The sequence below is a fragment of the Coturnix japonica genome, unplaced genomic scaffold (assembly GCF_054131305.1).
Source record: "Coturnix japonica strain WE unplaced genomic scaffold, WE-NBRP24 Scf045, whole genome shotgun sequence".
In the NCBI taxonomy this organism is placed as follows: Eukaryota; Metazoa; Chordata; class Aves; order Galliformes; family Phasianidae; genus Coturnix; species Coturnix japonica.
This window is the reverse complement of record NW_028188948.1, coordinates 2,123,419-2,137,411: the sequence shown is the minus strand read 5'-3', so window position 1 is coordinate 2,137,411 and position 13,993 is coordinate 2,123,419. Positions and strand designations below refer to the sequence as shown.

At 40.1% G+C, this 13,993-nt stretch overlaps 1 protein-coding gene across 2 annotated transcripts in view; it reads right to left on the bottom strand.

Moving 5' to 3' along the window:
* Positions 1-12,518, bottom strand: part of LOC146752458 (nuclear pore complex protein Nup153-like) — a 73,223-nt gene extending 60,705 nt beyond the window's left edge. The window contains exons 1-2 of one of the 2 annotated variants that reach the window (XR_014940611.1): positions 11,730-12,518; positions 10,216-10,436 (exon numbers count right to left, since the gene is read on the bottom strand). The gene's annotated coding sequence lies outside the window, so the exon portion shown is untranslated. The remainder of the gene's footprint in view (positions 1-10,215; positions 10,437-11,729) is intronic. The other variant, XM_085531821.1, reaches the window with a different exon arrangement.
* Between the last annotated feature and the right edge of the window lie 1,475 nt (positions 12,519-13,993).

The following is a 13,993-nucleotide window of genomic DNA, read 5'->3' as shown; positions in this document are numbered from 1 at the left end:
CCTTCTAAAGAAGCATCATGCAGTTCTAAGCTAAGGACCATACAACAGCCCTCTTCTGCAAATTCACATTCAGCTTGTGATTACTGTGTCACTTTTTCTAGGTGACACGACGTTTCTGCATCCAGAGGACAAGAGGAAAAGTTTTTCTGTTCTGCTAACGCAGGTTCCAAAGGTCTGATTCCTTATGAATCCATAAAAACAATCTCACAAGAGTTAACGCAGAATCAAAACTTATCACAGACTGATTACACCGCTGGGAAAATTGTCAGTAAAGGAAAAAGGGACCCACTATAATAACCCACATTCAAATTCCACTGCATGGCTGAAAAAGAGTCAGCTAGAATGACATCCAAACTAAACTTAGATTTGTGCAATCTGTGGAAAATACGTAATAGCCATCAAGGTTTGGGTCCAGCAAACTTCTGGACAATTAAGGAAACCTTTTGTTGTTGTTTTGTTTTTAAATCAACAGGATTAACAACACACAGGAAATGGTCTTTATGAAGAAATCCAAGGCCTGCCTATCCAACTGTCTGTACAATTCATTGTCCGGTTTACTTCATGCTAACTTTGTCTTTCAGCCAAGCCAGCAAAGAGTTTCTCTATAATATTTACAAGAAAGCTTCGTTTCATTTCAGTCCTTTCCCCCAATCCCAAAAGGAAACTTCTCTTTTCTTCATTGAACACACTCCCCTTTTACATTGCTTTGATAATTCCCACTTCATTGGCCTTTGTCAGAACTGTCATCTTTTCACTTCTGGAAAACCTTACTGGGATGTATCTCGGGACATGGCATCAGTGACACTTTAGTGACCACAGAGTTTGCTGTTGAATGAGCCCAACCTGCTGACCCTCAGATTAGAAGTTAGGTACCACAGCAGGTCTCTGCTAGAGCTTCAGAGCAAGCAGCAAAACAGTAAAACATTTGGTAGGGAAAGGAGAGGCATCATCAAATAGCACAAACTTTCAGTATATGCAGAGACAGGAGGAAAGCTATCCATTGCAAATATTGTATCATTTCGGTTTATTTTCCAATCAGCCTCATCTTTCTCTTGCTTACCAGATTACTGCAAGGCACGGCTGCAGTTGTCCCAGGGCTCCCAGGCTCTGAAGGCAGCTTTCACTGAAGAGAATGGATTTTCCTCATAAGGATCCTCACCCTGCCTGGAAACTCTCAGTCAAGCATGCTCTGTGTGCCACGCACCCTGAACCAACTAGTTTAGACCATGCTTGTTTAGACAAAGAAAAAGGAAAGATCAGATCAAATTTCACTGGGATGTTTGAAGCCACTGAGGACTGCCAGTCCCACAGATGGCAAGCCTAGAAGAAACAACCAGCAGAAAAAATTAAGGGCACAATTATCTCAGAAGATACAATTGTTCAAGGTACGAGTGCACTGTATCCTAAAAATTTATGAAGAAACTTAAATTTATATTTATATACATGTATGTATATATACATATATATACATACATAAAATAGATATTCAAAGAGAAGAGATGAGAATTCAGAGCCATCAGCTGCTATGGGACATCGATAGTCCATTGTGATGCAATTCCTGATCATTTTAGCTAATAAGCCAATAGATTGATCTACCCATGCAATCCCTGCAAACCCAGCTCTGTGCTCAGCAGGCATTTTGCAGAGGATATTGCATCTTTTTTACTGCAGCTTGAAGTAGATCAAAATTCAACCTCAGCAGAGGCACAACCAACAGCTGCTGCTCCCTAGCACAGAAAAAAGCCATTGGAGTGCTTTTCAAAGCTAACCTTCTCAAGCTTGTGCCTGTGACCTGCTCCCCTCTCCATTCTGACCTCACCCAGGAAGCTTGCCTTCCTTGTAGCACATTCATTTTGTCTCTTTTGCATGGGTTGTACAGGCTGCTGTGTTTTCTTTTCCATCCACATCTTCACCCTCATCCTTCCCCCTACCTTTTTTTTTACTTCTTTTTTTATACTGTGCAGGCAAGCTGCCAGCATTAACACTTTGGTTATGGACTAAGCTCAATCACTGGCCTGTTTCAATACAAATCCCTGAGCTGCTCTCCTGGGGGAAACAGGTTCTTCACTCCCCACTCCTCATTCAGTTTTCCCTCAGGAAACACCCGGCAGGGAACAGGCAGGGACTGGCACTGTACCCCGGAAGGACAGAGGAATAACTGGCTCAGACACTGCCCTCAGACCCAATGCACCTTCGTTCAGTGAGAAATAAGGTAAGCAAATAAAAAAGCAGGGGAGAAGTTTCTCACCGCTTGCCCTACTCTGCTTTTGGGACATGCATCCAAATAGCTCAGAACTGTTCATACAAACACCTCATAGTGTGCACATCTCCATTAAATCAACACAGAAGCTTTTCCAGATAAATCTTCTCTGGAGAACAAACTTGGAAAACACGTGATTCTATTTCTTTCCTCACCTCATTAATTAATGTGGGAGCGTTGTCTGACTCCCACATCCAGATCTGCTGCTGAACTGGTCTCTCTGGGCTGCTCTGCACATTGAGGCTCTTCTCACACATTACCACATGCCTCCTGCTCATCGAGATTCAAGTGCAAAACTCACACATCTATTTTTTTGTCTGTTTACCGATCAAGACGAAGGTATCCTAAATTGACCTTTTCAGGAATTGCTGTCTTTAATACAGTTACTCCTCTAAGAAGCCCAGCCCTACACAACCCTATCAGAGTAGAGAAACAAAACAAAAAAGGGAGAGTGGTGCCCAAGGTTCATGTTCTCCTCCACCTGCATACAAACCATTCTCACTGGATTCTGTCCTTGAAGCAGCTTTTACGCCAGCCTGCAGCCCGCTGTCTCTTGGGCAGAGTGCTTGTACTTCCAAACACAAACACCTTCCAGCAGGAGAGCAACTCTCAGCAGTTCTCCTCTACTCTTGTTGTCTCAAGCATAGCAACCTTGTTTAGTACGACTGAATATTAAGACAGTCTTAAAAACATGTTCTTATCTTCCTCCTTGCCCCACAATTGCTTCTAACTAATGTCTTCACTGATGTAGCAAAGTTATAAGCAATTAGTAAGTTCTAAATAAGGTGATTTGGCTTGCTGCAGGTTTTTGTTCTGAATTTAAAACTTAAGCATTTTTTCAGTGCCAGCCCGTTGCCTCCAACAGTCAAGACAAACAACCAAGGAGCGAGTTTTAGGACTGAGTCTCCCCTCACCTTAAGAATTCTAATCCACACCTTTTCACAGCACCCAGGTATACCTTGCCAGTGCCTGATTATTCCAGGTCACTCAAACCCTAGCTAGTGTGCGCACAACTCACCAAGGCAGACTGCTGGCTTCTTGCCCCCTCAAATCATCTTCCCAGCTCCAAGGCAGTCACAGGACACACTCAAGATGTGTTTCATGAATAAACTTGTTTGGAGTCACAATGCCCAAACAGGTCACAGAATTAGTCCAAGAAATAAACTGATGTGGGGCAGAGGGAGTGACGTCTTCTTTTTCACCCGGGTCATCTCGAGAGTCAGCTTTCCAGCACAGACCTGCAAACTGCAGCACAAGGCACCTGAACCACATGCCAGCTTTCTCCCTGAGGAAAATAGATAGCAGAGCCAATCCGACTCCTTCAGAGAAGAGCAGCTAGTCAGACAGGAGGACAGAAGGGACTACTAAAAGCTGAGCCAATCCAGCAATAGGAAGCCAAGTCAAATCCATAAAGATATGTCCTTGGTTTTGGATTTTGGCTTGTTTTAAGGATTTTTCTCAGTGGTGTTCATGTTTGGTGAACTTTTTGTTGCTGTTGTTCTTGTGTTTTGTTTTTTAAATATAGTGTTCTTGAAGAGTTAAACTCACTCAAGTTCATTTTACAATGAAATCGGAATGTTTTAGATGGAAACAACCTCTTATAAGTGTAATCCTATATTCCTAATAAGCAGAATTAACAGTTCTAGGACCACTGTTCTCTCACACACTGTAATGGAGAGCATTATACCAGCAATGGACCATCTGGAACAACAGGCAGGGAGAGCCTTGGAGGATCAGAATGGATAACCATTTGCAGACTACATGGTTTTGGGGGAGTGAGACTTTAATAGCAGAGTGCAAGCATCTGTTTTCCCAGATACATGATCTGATTTGAACCATGACTCTTTGATACTGGTACCTACTGTTTTACTAGAGCCAAGTGGCTCTAAACAATGTCTATTCAGTTACTGCTAGAGAGAAATAAACAAATTAACAAGCTTATTTTCAATAAAGTTTAGAATTGGAAGAAGAATTTACTTATGTTGTGTAAATCTCCAGCTAGAAATTAAAATATCTGGACTTGGTTTAATTACATTTTGAATGTGGCCCCCAATAGGACTCTGTAACCTTTAGGGTTTAATAACTTCAGCTCATTTAATGTCCTTTCATTACATTACTGTAGCAATCCAAGAGTAAGGTTTGAAAACTAAAACTCTGTGCTTCCTCCTGGGCTTTCCCATATGTTCACCATCTTTAGCTTAGACTCCCAGGATACTCACGCCAAGTCTTACAAAATTGCCTTAGCAGAACAGAAAAATATCTTCTTTCACTTTATTCTATATACTTATTCTTTGTAGAGGAAGGAAAGGGGAAAAAAAGTTTGCCAAGCAATGCTCTGCTGAGTACCTACAGAAGATCCGGCCTAACTTCATGGAGAAAATCCAGGCAGCTCTCCTCATCCAGCCCCAGGAGTAGGTCAGATAGCAAGGTACAGGCCCAAGACTGGCTGCTATGTTATGACCTGTTAAAAGACAGATTGCCCGACTTAAAACCTGCCACTAATAACCATGAATTTGAAAAACTCTGGATGAAGAGTGATAGAATTAACCAGACTGGAAGAGGCTTTTGGAGGTTGCATAATCCAACCATGCTCAAAACAGGGCTAACTTGCCCTAGTTGTAACAGCAAAGGACCCATTTGACAAAGTCTCCTACAGCACCTCCACTTCTCTCCTATGCATTATGTCAAATGAAGTGTTTTAGAATGTGGTTCTTGTGCTGACAGGCAGAATTAAAACATCTGGAGACTACATTTTCACATCTATGAACTCTAATGTCAAGGCAAAAATCATACTGGTGTGCAGGAAAGCAGAACCACAGAAATGCAGAGCGGGAGGCCAGTAGATGGGAAGCACCTCACTGCAGGAACCACTCTGTGCTGACACCACAGGTGGGATGCACATCACTGAGCTTCAGAGCTGATGACTGTGATACAAACATCTACTCTCCCTCCATAATCAGTGGAAAGAAATAAACCTCTCAGGCACAATTAATCTGACCTATTTAAGTGTTGCTTTAAGATAGCAGGAATTGCACTCGAGAATCTACTGACTGTCCTGATGTGATCTCCACTGACTCTAAAGAGACATAGTTGTAAGGAGATGAATCCTACCCAGTGATTGCTTTTACTCACAGCAAACCTTAAAATAGAAATAATGTGCATATGTGAACAAAGCAGGGGTGGAATATACCTTTCAAAGCCAATACCACTCAATGGAGACTGTAAAAGGATAGCGTTTCTCTTACAGTGAATAGATACAAATCTGTACAAAAGACTATCTAAAAATACATAGACATACACTTATAAGTGTTTCTCAGAGTTCCTTTCAACTACAATTTCTGCATCTCCAGGCAGCTGTCCCCCTTCATTAACAAGTGCGAATACATATCGAGATGCCTCTGACTCCACAAACAAACTGAATTCATGCTTTTACTTTACAGGGTGCTTTAAGAAAAAATATATATGTGTATATATATATATATATATTTTTTAATGACACTTCATTAATTTTTTTTCCTAAATCCTGTTCATAATAAACTAATTTCTCATGGCCCAATAACAGTGTGGATAGGAGGATGTTCTCTCCATGGATTAACATCAGGACTGTAAGTCCCAGTGCCACAATTTGGCCATGCCCACACAGACAAGTACTTTTCCCTCATTTGCCACTAAGGAAAGATTAGGACATCGTTTAATTTCTAGACTGTTCTAAATCCAGAACTGCTAGAAACAGAAAAGACCAAGATTCTTTTGATTCAGAGCTACTAGATATTGGAAAACACTGTGAAATTAATGCAACAGCCCAGAAAGGGAATGCAGTACATGGAGTGCTAACGCACAGATATAGAGTCTGCTGGCATATTTTTTCTTGTCTAAAAGCAGCCGTAAGGAAGAGGAGCTCTTCAAAGCTCAAAGCCCAAGAGGACATAGCAGTTGCATTGCTCCACTACGAAATGAGAAATGCATGCAGGACGTTTCAGCCCTATTGTGAACCTATTTCCTAAGAGAAGGTCAACTCAGAGAGGCACGGAGGGTATTCAAAAGGCAAAAGCTTTTGACCCACAGGAGCTGTTGCTATGCCTGATATGGCTCTGAACAAAGACAACTGTTAAATCCAGGTATTATACACATATAGAGCACTTATACTTGAGTGCATAAAATAGCCACTAGGGCAATTACCATTTAAAACCATAAAGGCAATGTTATAACAGAAGTCTAGTGTTGAACATCCTCTAAATATTATGGATATAAGTTAAGGTTTTAAGCCTGATACCTACTCCACTACAAAATGAACGTGAAAACTGCAGCACCAGACTATAATCCGACGTAGGTTTAATCAAGACTGAAATTTGTCACTACAGACCTACATTTAATTTAACAAATACATAGGTGAAACATCTGTGAATCTACCACGGCAAGTTTCAACTTGATGTTATGCGCCCCATGTTTAACACAGGCCAAAAAGACAAAGCTCTGATGATGGAAAGCCTCAAATCAGGAACAAACAGCTCCAGATTTGTATGGCTTTGTACTGCTGCCACAGCACCCATATATGTCATTTATGTATACAAATCCACTCATACACACTGCTGAGCTATTACCAAATCTTGAAAGGAATTTCCCAGCTGCACAAAAATGAACTACCACTTGGGCTAGCAAATGAATTTGTATGTGCAGCAATAACATCTGATTGATGTCACTGTCACATTCTCTTTAGTTTCAGAGAATTTGATAACCCCATCAGATACTGCTGCTGTGAGGAGAATCCCTATTTGTTAATCCAAATGGCATCTGTTACTGGAAAAAAGTAGAGACATCATTCCTCAAAGATGCAGTTCATATACTGTTGTTCATATATTCCCAGCTAGACATGATTTCAAGTACTCTGAAGATTAAAGAGGAGCTGTTTTGTGTTTCAATTAAGAAACAATTTGAATCAAACAATCAGCTTGCCTGCTCCTAAGGAATTATATTCTCGGTACATATATTTATGCCTACACAAATTACCTTTTGTGCATTCTCCTGAGTGTGTGTGGCATGTAGCTGTGTGTTGAGCTGCCCAGTGGGTGCTGGCAGACACCATACCTCTGTACTCATATTTGGGAGGAAGACGTACCAGCAACTGCCCCTAAGAAGTGTATTTATTGATGCTTGTACGCAACTATGTCATGATGACCCATCGCTTCAGTTTTTCCTTCTGATCTCTTCCCCTCCCCTGCAAATCTCCGCTGAAGGCATAACAGTCCTTGAAGTATAGTTTTAAAGCAGATAAATGATTTCATTTAGGACTCGCCATAGATCCCTTTTTGTACCCAAGCTATCAAGACCAGACACTATCCTCTTCAATTCTGCTAAAAGAGCAGAATGATACAAGTACAAGAACAGAGGTAAAAGTTGAATATGACAAGATTCATGTTATAGTCAGACATCAATTATATTACAAAAGCATTTTCATTTGTGTCTCTAACAGCTCTAGAAATAAACAAAAGGAAGGCACATATGATTTAAAAGTTACATCCGATTTTTAAAAGCCTGCTTTAAAAGTTCTGATTCCTATAACATATGTAAGAGCATTGAAAGTGGAAGAAGCACATGACTCTAAATAAGTACACGAAGATTTAATGCAATACAGGGTAGGCAGTGTAACTGCCATTAGTGAAGTTGCAAGAGCAATTGACCTTATAGGACAATGATATTTTAAGTGTCTATAAACTGGTAGTAAAGATGTTTCAACATTAAGTGCCCATATAAGACTTCAATAATGTTTGCGGGGTTTTTTTTGAGTACTTCATGTTTTACTACACTGCATTTCTGGTAATAACAGAGCAAGTAAAACACAGCTTAAGATTTATAGCTTAAGATGGTCAAGAAATAAAGTCAAAGTTTTCTTTAAATGTAAATAATTTCTGCTCTCAAAAAATAACCTTAAATATCCATTGTTCACTATGCTCTCAATAAAGCAGTCTTTAATGAGACACTAAAATTTGTTTGTGGAGACTTGTTTTGTAACAGCACTGAGGACAAATCTATTCTAGCGTCATGTACAACCGTAACAGTGTTCCCTTTAACTTATCATCTTACACTACATTTTTAAATTAGAAAGACCAGATTATCTTTAACTAGCTAGTCAGCTGCAGCTGATGCGCTGAGGACCCCACAACTTCAGGTTTCTCACTCATATTGTGAGAATGGCTCTTCCTTACAGTTTCAAGCACCCAGGACTGACGAATGAAAACCTAACATGATGCACTCTGCCACAGCTACTGAATGAAATCTTGAGTGTGCAAAGCATCTGACCCAAAGCCCAGATGTAGACATGAGAGGCATGCAAAGCGTTTCCATTCAGAAATGAGCATAACAAAGCAACTTTGATTTCCCATGAATCTGACGTCCAGGATGATCAGAAGGGTGAGCGAGCACAGTGATTTTCAACCTGAGATCCATCATCCAGAGACACTGAGCCTGTTGGCCCAAGCCCCATCATCAACTAAAGCAATGTGGGACTCTTAGAGATGCCATGAATTCTGCAGGTTTCATTAAATGCCAGCAACTGACCAAAACATTCATAGGACTGCTCGTAAGTGTGGAATTTTGAAAGGCACAAGTTTCCCAGCCAATCAGACTAGTTTTCATATCTCCTGAGCATTATGTACCAGCATTTCCTATTTCCCTCTGATATTTTTATAATAGAAATTTATTACAAGAATTTAAATTAGCATCAACAAGATTAGTTAAGAGGTTTGTGACTTTACTAGTTTCTAGAGCATCCCCCTCATGTGATTTGACACATGGCTGAAATTGGTTAAATTAAGTCAATGAAAAAGGGCTTGCATTACATATTTTGTTCAATTGCATCTATGCAGATTCACAAATTCTTCTTGCTTATAAAATGAAAGAGTCTGAAGTTAAATTGGATTTTATGTCATTTCCTTTAGGTTCTGCCCATAGGTTAGTACAGTGAGGTTACAAGAGTGTTCATGAAGAGCAAAACTGCTTTCCAGTTATGATTCTATGAGACTGGGCTCTTCCTACCTCCTCTCTTCACAGCAACAATGTGAAATTTAATTTAATCTATTTCAGAACTGCAAAGACAAGTACTTTTTTAGCAAAGCATAAGAGGGTTATCACTTTGAAGAACCACATTAGGCACTATAGTTCAGTCTTACACAAGAGATTAATTGACATGTGCTGTAGATTAATCAGAATAAGGCTTTTCATTATGAGTGGCCAAACATAACCAAATCACTTTGGAAGCAAATTACTGACTTGCCTAGAAATATATATGCAACAATTGCAAGTTTATTATTGCTGCTTGATGAAATGAAACAGCCTTTCAAAAACATTTACCTTGATTCTACATGAACCTCCTCTCACCTGCAGAATGCCTACATTAAAACTAAAACTAATCAAAAGCTACTCCACACTCAACAGAGTACTAAGTTGTCAAGCACAACTGGCATTCTCCTCTCAACAGCAGTGCTTGAGTCAAATTTCTGGCTGAAAAGGCTGCATCCTTTCATATACATCCAGTTGATAAACTATGTTCTACAAAGAGAAGTTTAATGAACAGGAAGAAAAGAAATGGAAATAGGAAAAAGAAACCACAGTTCTCCTTTTGTAGTATAGCCTTGTAACAAATAGTGCAGCGAAGAATATAGAAATTCTGATCTTTTGTCACCTGTCAAGGAATCCAAAGGAGGCAATACATGTTGTTGACACTGTGAAACCCAAACTTTTTCGTCTGACTCTCACACCCACTTTGCCCATTTTCCATTTGTTTTTAAATAAGGTCTGGAAAAAGCCCATAGAGCTACCACAGACTAAGAGCACAATTCAGGGCTGTAACACAACAGAAAGCACAACTACAACAGCAGAGGAGCAAGATCACAGGCTGCAACAAGTGAGGATTTGCTCAAACACAGCAGACACAGAAATAAAGAAAAGTAGCTACTTACTTTGAGAAGGCCTCAGGTATACAGGAATCTCCAACAAGATATCCTCACCTTCACCACCAACCCTCAAATGAGGTGTTGGAAAGGGTAGATCTTGGCTCCAGCCCTTCCAATCACTCAGACACATTACATGCACTTAAGCTCCCCTGGGTACGCCCTGCCTTCCCACCAGGAGCTCCGTCACTGGTGCAGGCTGTGACTCAGCAGTTCTGCTTCAAGAGTATCTATGGGGAATGAAATAGAGAGAAACTTACCAACCACTGCACCGTGAAATTCCACAACATGAAGAGTATTTTCCTGAGTGCCACACCACAAAAGAAAAACCTTCATACACGTGTCCCATTTTTTCATAGGCTATTACTTTTGTTACATGCTTCACCCACCAGAAGGCAAGTTCTAGTTCAAATTCATTTTGATTCAAGTTAATTAGCATCCTTTTCATGGAAAATTATCCTGTGTAACTGCTGACATGTCAGTGCATCACATACTTGTTGATCTTTGTTTGGAAGCGGAGAAAATACATTTTTATGGCATTTCAAAAGAAAAGTACATCCACGTGGAAAAAAAAAATCACACACTTGACTATAAAACACAAAAGAACTTCACGTGTACCAAAGCAGCAGCATCTGTACACTCAGCCCAGAAAATAATGTTTCTTTCCTGTGTTAAGTGCAAGTTTCTAGCACAAATTTACTTGGTGCAATTTTGTTCTGGAAAAAAAAAAAAAAAAGTTAAAAACTGTTTGGATACACAGTGAAATCAGATGCAGTACATCTTTATTTTTAATGGAATAATAATTGTACCCAAATTTCATATTCAGCCTTTGAAACATTTACCAGGGAAAAAAAAACCAAACAAAGGTGTGCTGTGAAGGTTTTTTCAGCATGACTCATATTGCTGTCATAAGAGTAAAAAAGTTTGAATTGATTTTGGTTGTATTGTTTCTTTATCTATAGCAATTGTCTGTCCTCTACTATCTATCTGGCCACCTACTACTTGTGTCAAACGAAGAGATCATCTAGCAAGTGACCCCTGACTTTGATTAAGACACTGATTGCACTATTACCTGATTGCATATTTGTATTCCTTGTAAAAGAGTCTGAACTACAAGAAGAAAGTATCTAAGCTCAATTTTGAATGAAATATTTTTGTTTTGTTTTGCAATAGATTCACCTCTCCTAGCACCTATATCACACCATCTTCTAGAAGTAAACAAGTGTAAGCCTTAAGTGAGATCTGATTTTGTCACTTATCATCTAGACACAAATGGACACAGAGCAGTCTTGTAAATAAACTTACAGATAAACAGGTAAAGGGCAAAGACCAAAGATTTCAAAACAAGGTTTATATGAATAACGTGTCCTCTCTATGAACTCTGTTTGACAGTGGATTGTGCACATATGGGTTTTCCAGGGCATAGGACAGGATATGTCAGTCAGAATAAGGTCATGAGCCCAAATGCTGACAACTACATTGCATGTGGAACACAGAGCTCAAATGCCAAGACTGGGACTCACCTTCTGGCATAAACCACCCACGAATCCCAGAGCCAGCAACTACCAGCAACTCATGAGAAATGAAGCTTGCCAGCATGGGTACAACCTGGAAAACAAATCAAGGACTGATTGGCCAGAAATTTATTCCCACGTAAGGAGTATGTTATTTGATTTCCATGCCATTGTTCTTCTTTTCAGAGGAGAAGCTGAGTTATTCAAGCTCAGTTTCTCTTTGTACTTATTCAGTTCATTAGTTAATGAAGGCTTCCTTATATTAGTTAAATTCAGCCACCATTCATCTACCTGTTCCAGAGTTCACAACACATGCCCTCTGGCACTTCACAAAGACCAGAATCTGCCTCAAAACAGGAATAACATATCTTATGAAAATGGAGATGCTATTGTTCATATGCTTTACCCCTGACCTATTTCCTCTGCACTCACAGGGCTGACCTGTTCTCTATAATTTTATACTGACTAAAGCAGTAAAAGGCTGAAGTTTATTGTAATATTCCATCAGTCTTTGTTTAGCCAGAAAGGAGGAAACTGCATTCAATCTGTTTGGGTTCTTACTGAATAGTGAAGAGCTCTGTACTCATCCAAAAGCTGCAGGTTCCTCTTCCTCACTAGCAAACACTGATAGTCAGTTCCCTTCCTCAGGTCTTTTAATCCCTATTCTGCTACTACACACACCAGCTTCATTTATACCCCTACAGGTCACCTTCAGCTCTTCTCTTTCAGTCTTAATTAAAGCAAGTGGGTGCTGCCTACCTGTAAATCTTTCCCAGACTCAAAGCTGCTTCTTCTTCTCTTATTTTAGAGATGCTGATGCACACATTTGCATACTCCCAAACTGACTATCCTTGCTGGCAATCCTAACTCATTGTTTAACAGTTTGTATGGAGCAAACTCTGAATAACGCACTGATGTGTCAATTATGTGGGGTGGCCACAAACTGCTTGCTGACATTCTTGGCAGTGCCAACACACTGCCTGCCTCTTAGCTAACTTAAGTGCTGCTGATTGTTAAAAACTCCACACTGACACCATGAAATGTGGGAAAAGGTACAGAGCTGTGGACACCACCTCACTGTGGGAGCAAAGGGGAGCCCTGCTGGTGGAGTCTTACTGATATTCAATCCCCACAAAAAAACAGAGCTTATTCCTACTCAGAATGTAACTGATCCAAGGCTTTGCAAACTTCCTACTTAAAGATTAGAGACTGCCTGACTCTAACATGGGCCATCCCAACCGTCTCAGTGAATAATGGTGCTGATTATGGATCAAAGTCTGGTAACTCAGCTTTTCCATCAGCAAACCCACAGAGGGCTGCTTTCAGTCACCTTTCTGACCAGGGTGTAGGATTGCGCACCAGAAAGTTACCACGTCACTCACTTTCCGTGCTTGAATGTGAACTTCAGGATTCTGCCTTAAATATCCCCAGCTTAGGTATAACCCACTGCTCACTTGTTTTGAGAGCTTCTCTCCTGATTTGCTCAACACAGCAGACATAGTTATTTCCTAATTGCAGACAAGCTCCAGATGTAGGTCAGGGAGTATTTAGCTAGAGGAGGCTAATAAAACAAGTCCCCAAGTGATGGGCTTGTCTTTGTTTCCCTGACATTGCTTACTTTTGAACATCAGAGACTACGAGAATGTTTTGGTACAGGAAGTATGTTATGGCTGATGTAGCATAACAAATACTAGCTCTACATCCTTCTATTTAGGCTTCAATAATGTCAGAGGGCAGAAGTGACAATCAGTGTATTTTGCATTCAGCAGAGATGACAGGCAGCTAAGAGCAATGGACAGACACAACATGGTAGAACAGAAGGTACTTGCCTGGAATAAATATCGTCTTTGCTCCAGGCCTTCAAGAAATAACATTTCCAGTTTAGATTAATTCGTAATGCACAATGTATGATTGCAGACCTTGCTTTTGTACACAGACCTGGCCTTAAACATTGTTTGAACTGGTGCTGTCAGTCCTTTCTTGATCATTAAATTTATTTCCTAAAACTTAAGAAGCGTAAATGAAAGGCAGCTTCTGAAAAACAGTATTCAACATTTTTATGGAAAGTAGGTTTCTGGCTCTGCTCTTACTAATGCACCCTTCAATCATAAATAATAAAACTGGTGAGTTCTATCTCTTTTTCAGAAAAGTTAGATGGAACTATCACCCAGTGTATACAAAATAGGGCTTCAAAGACACCTGCTCTGCAACATAATAGAAGAAATGGTGCTGAATGATGGATGGGAATCAGTTAAACTGATTTCTGGGACACG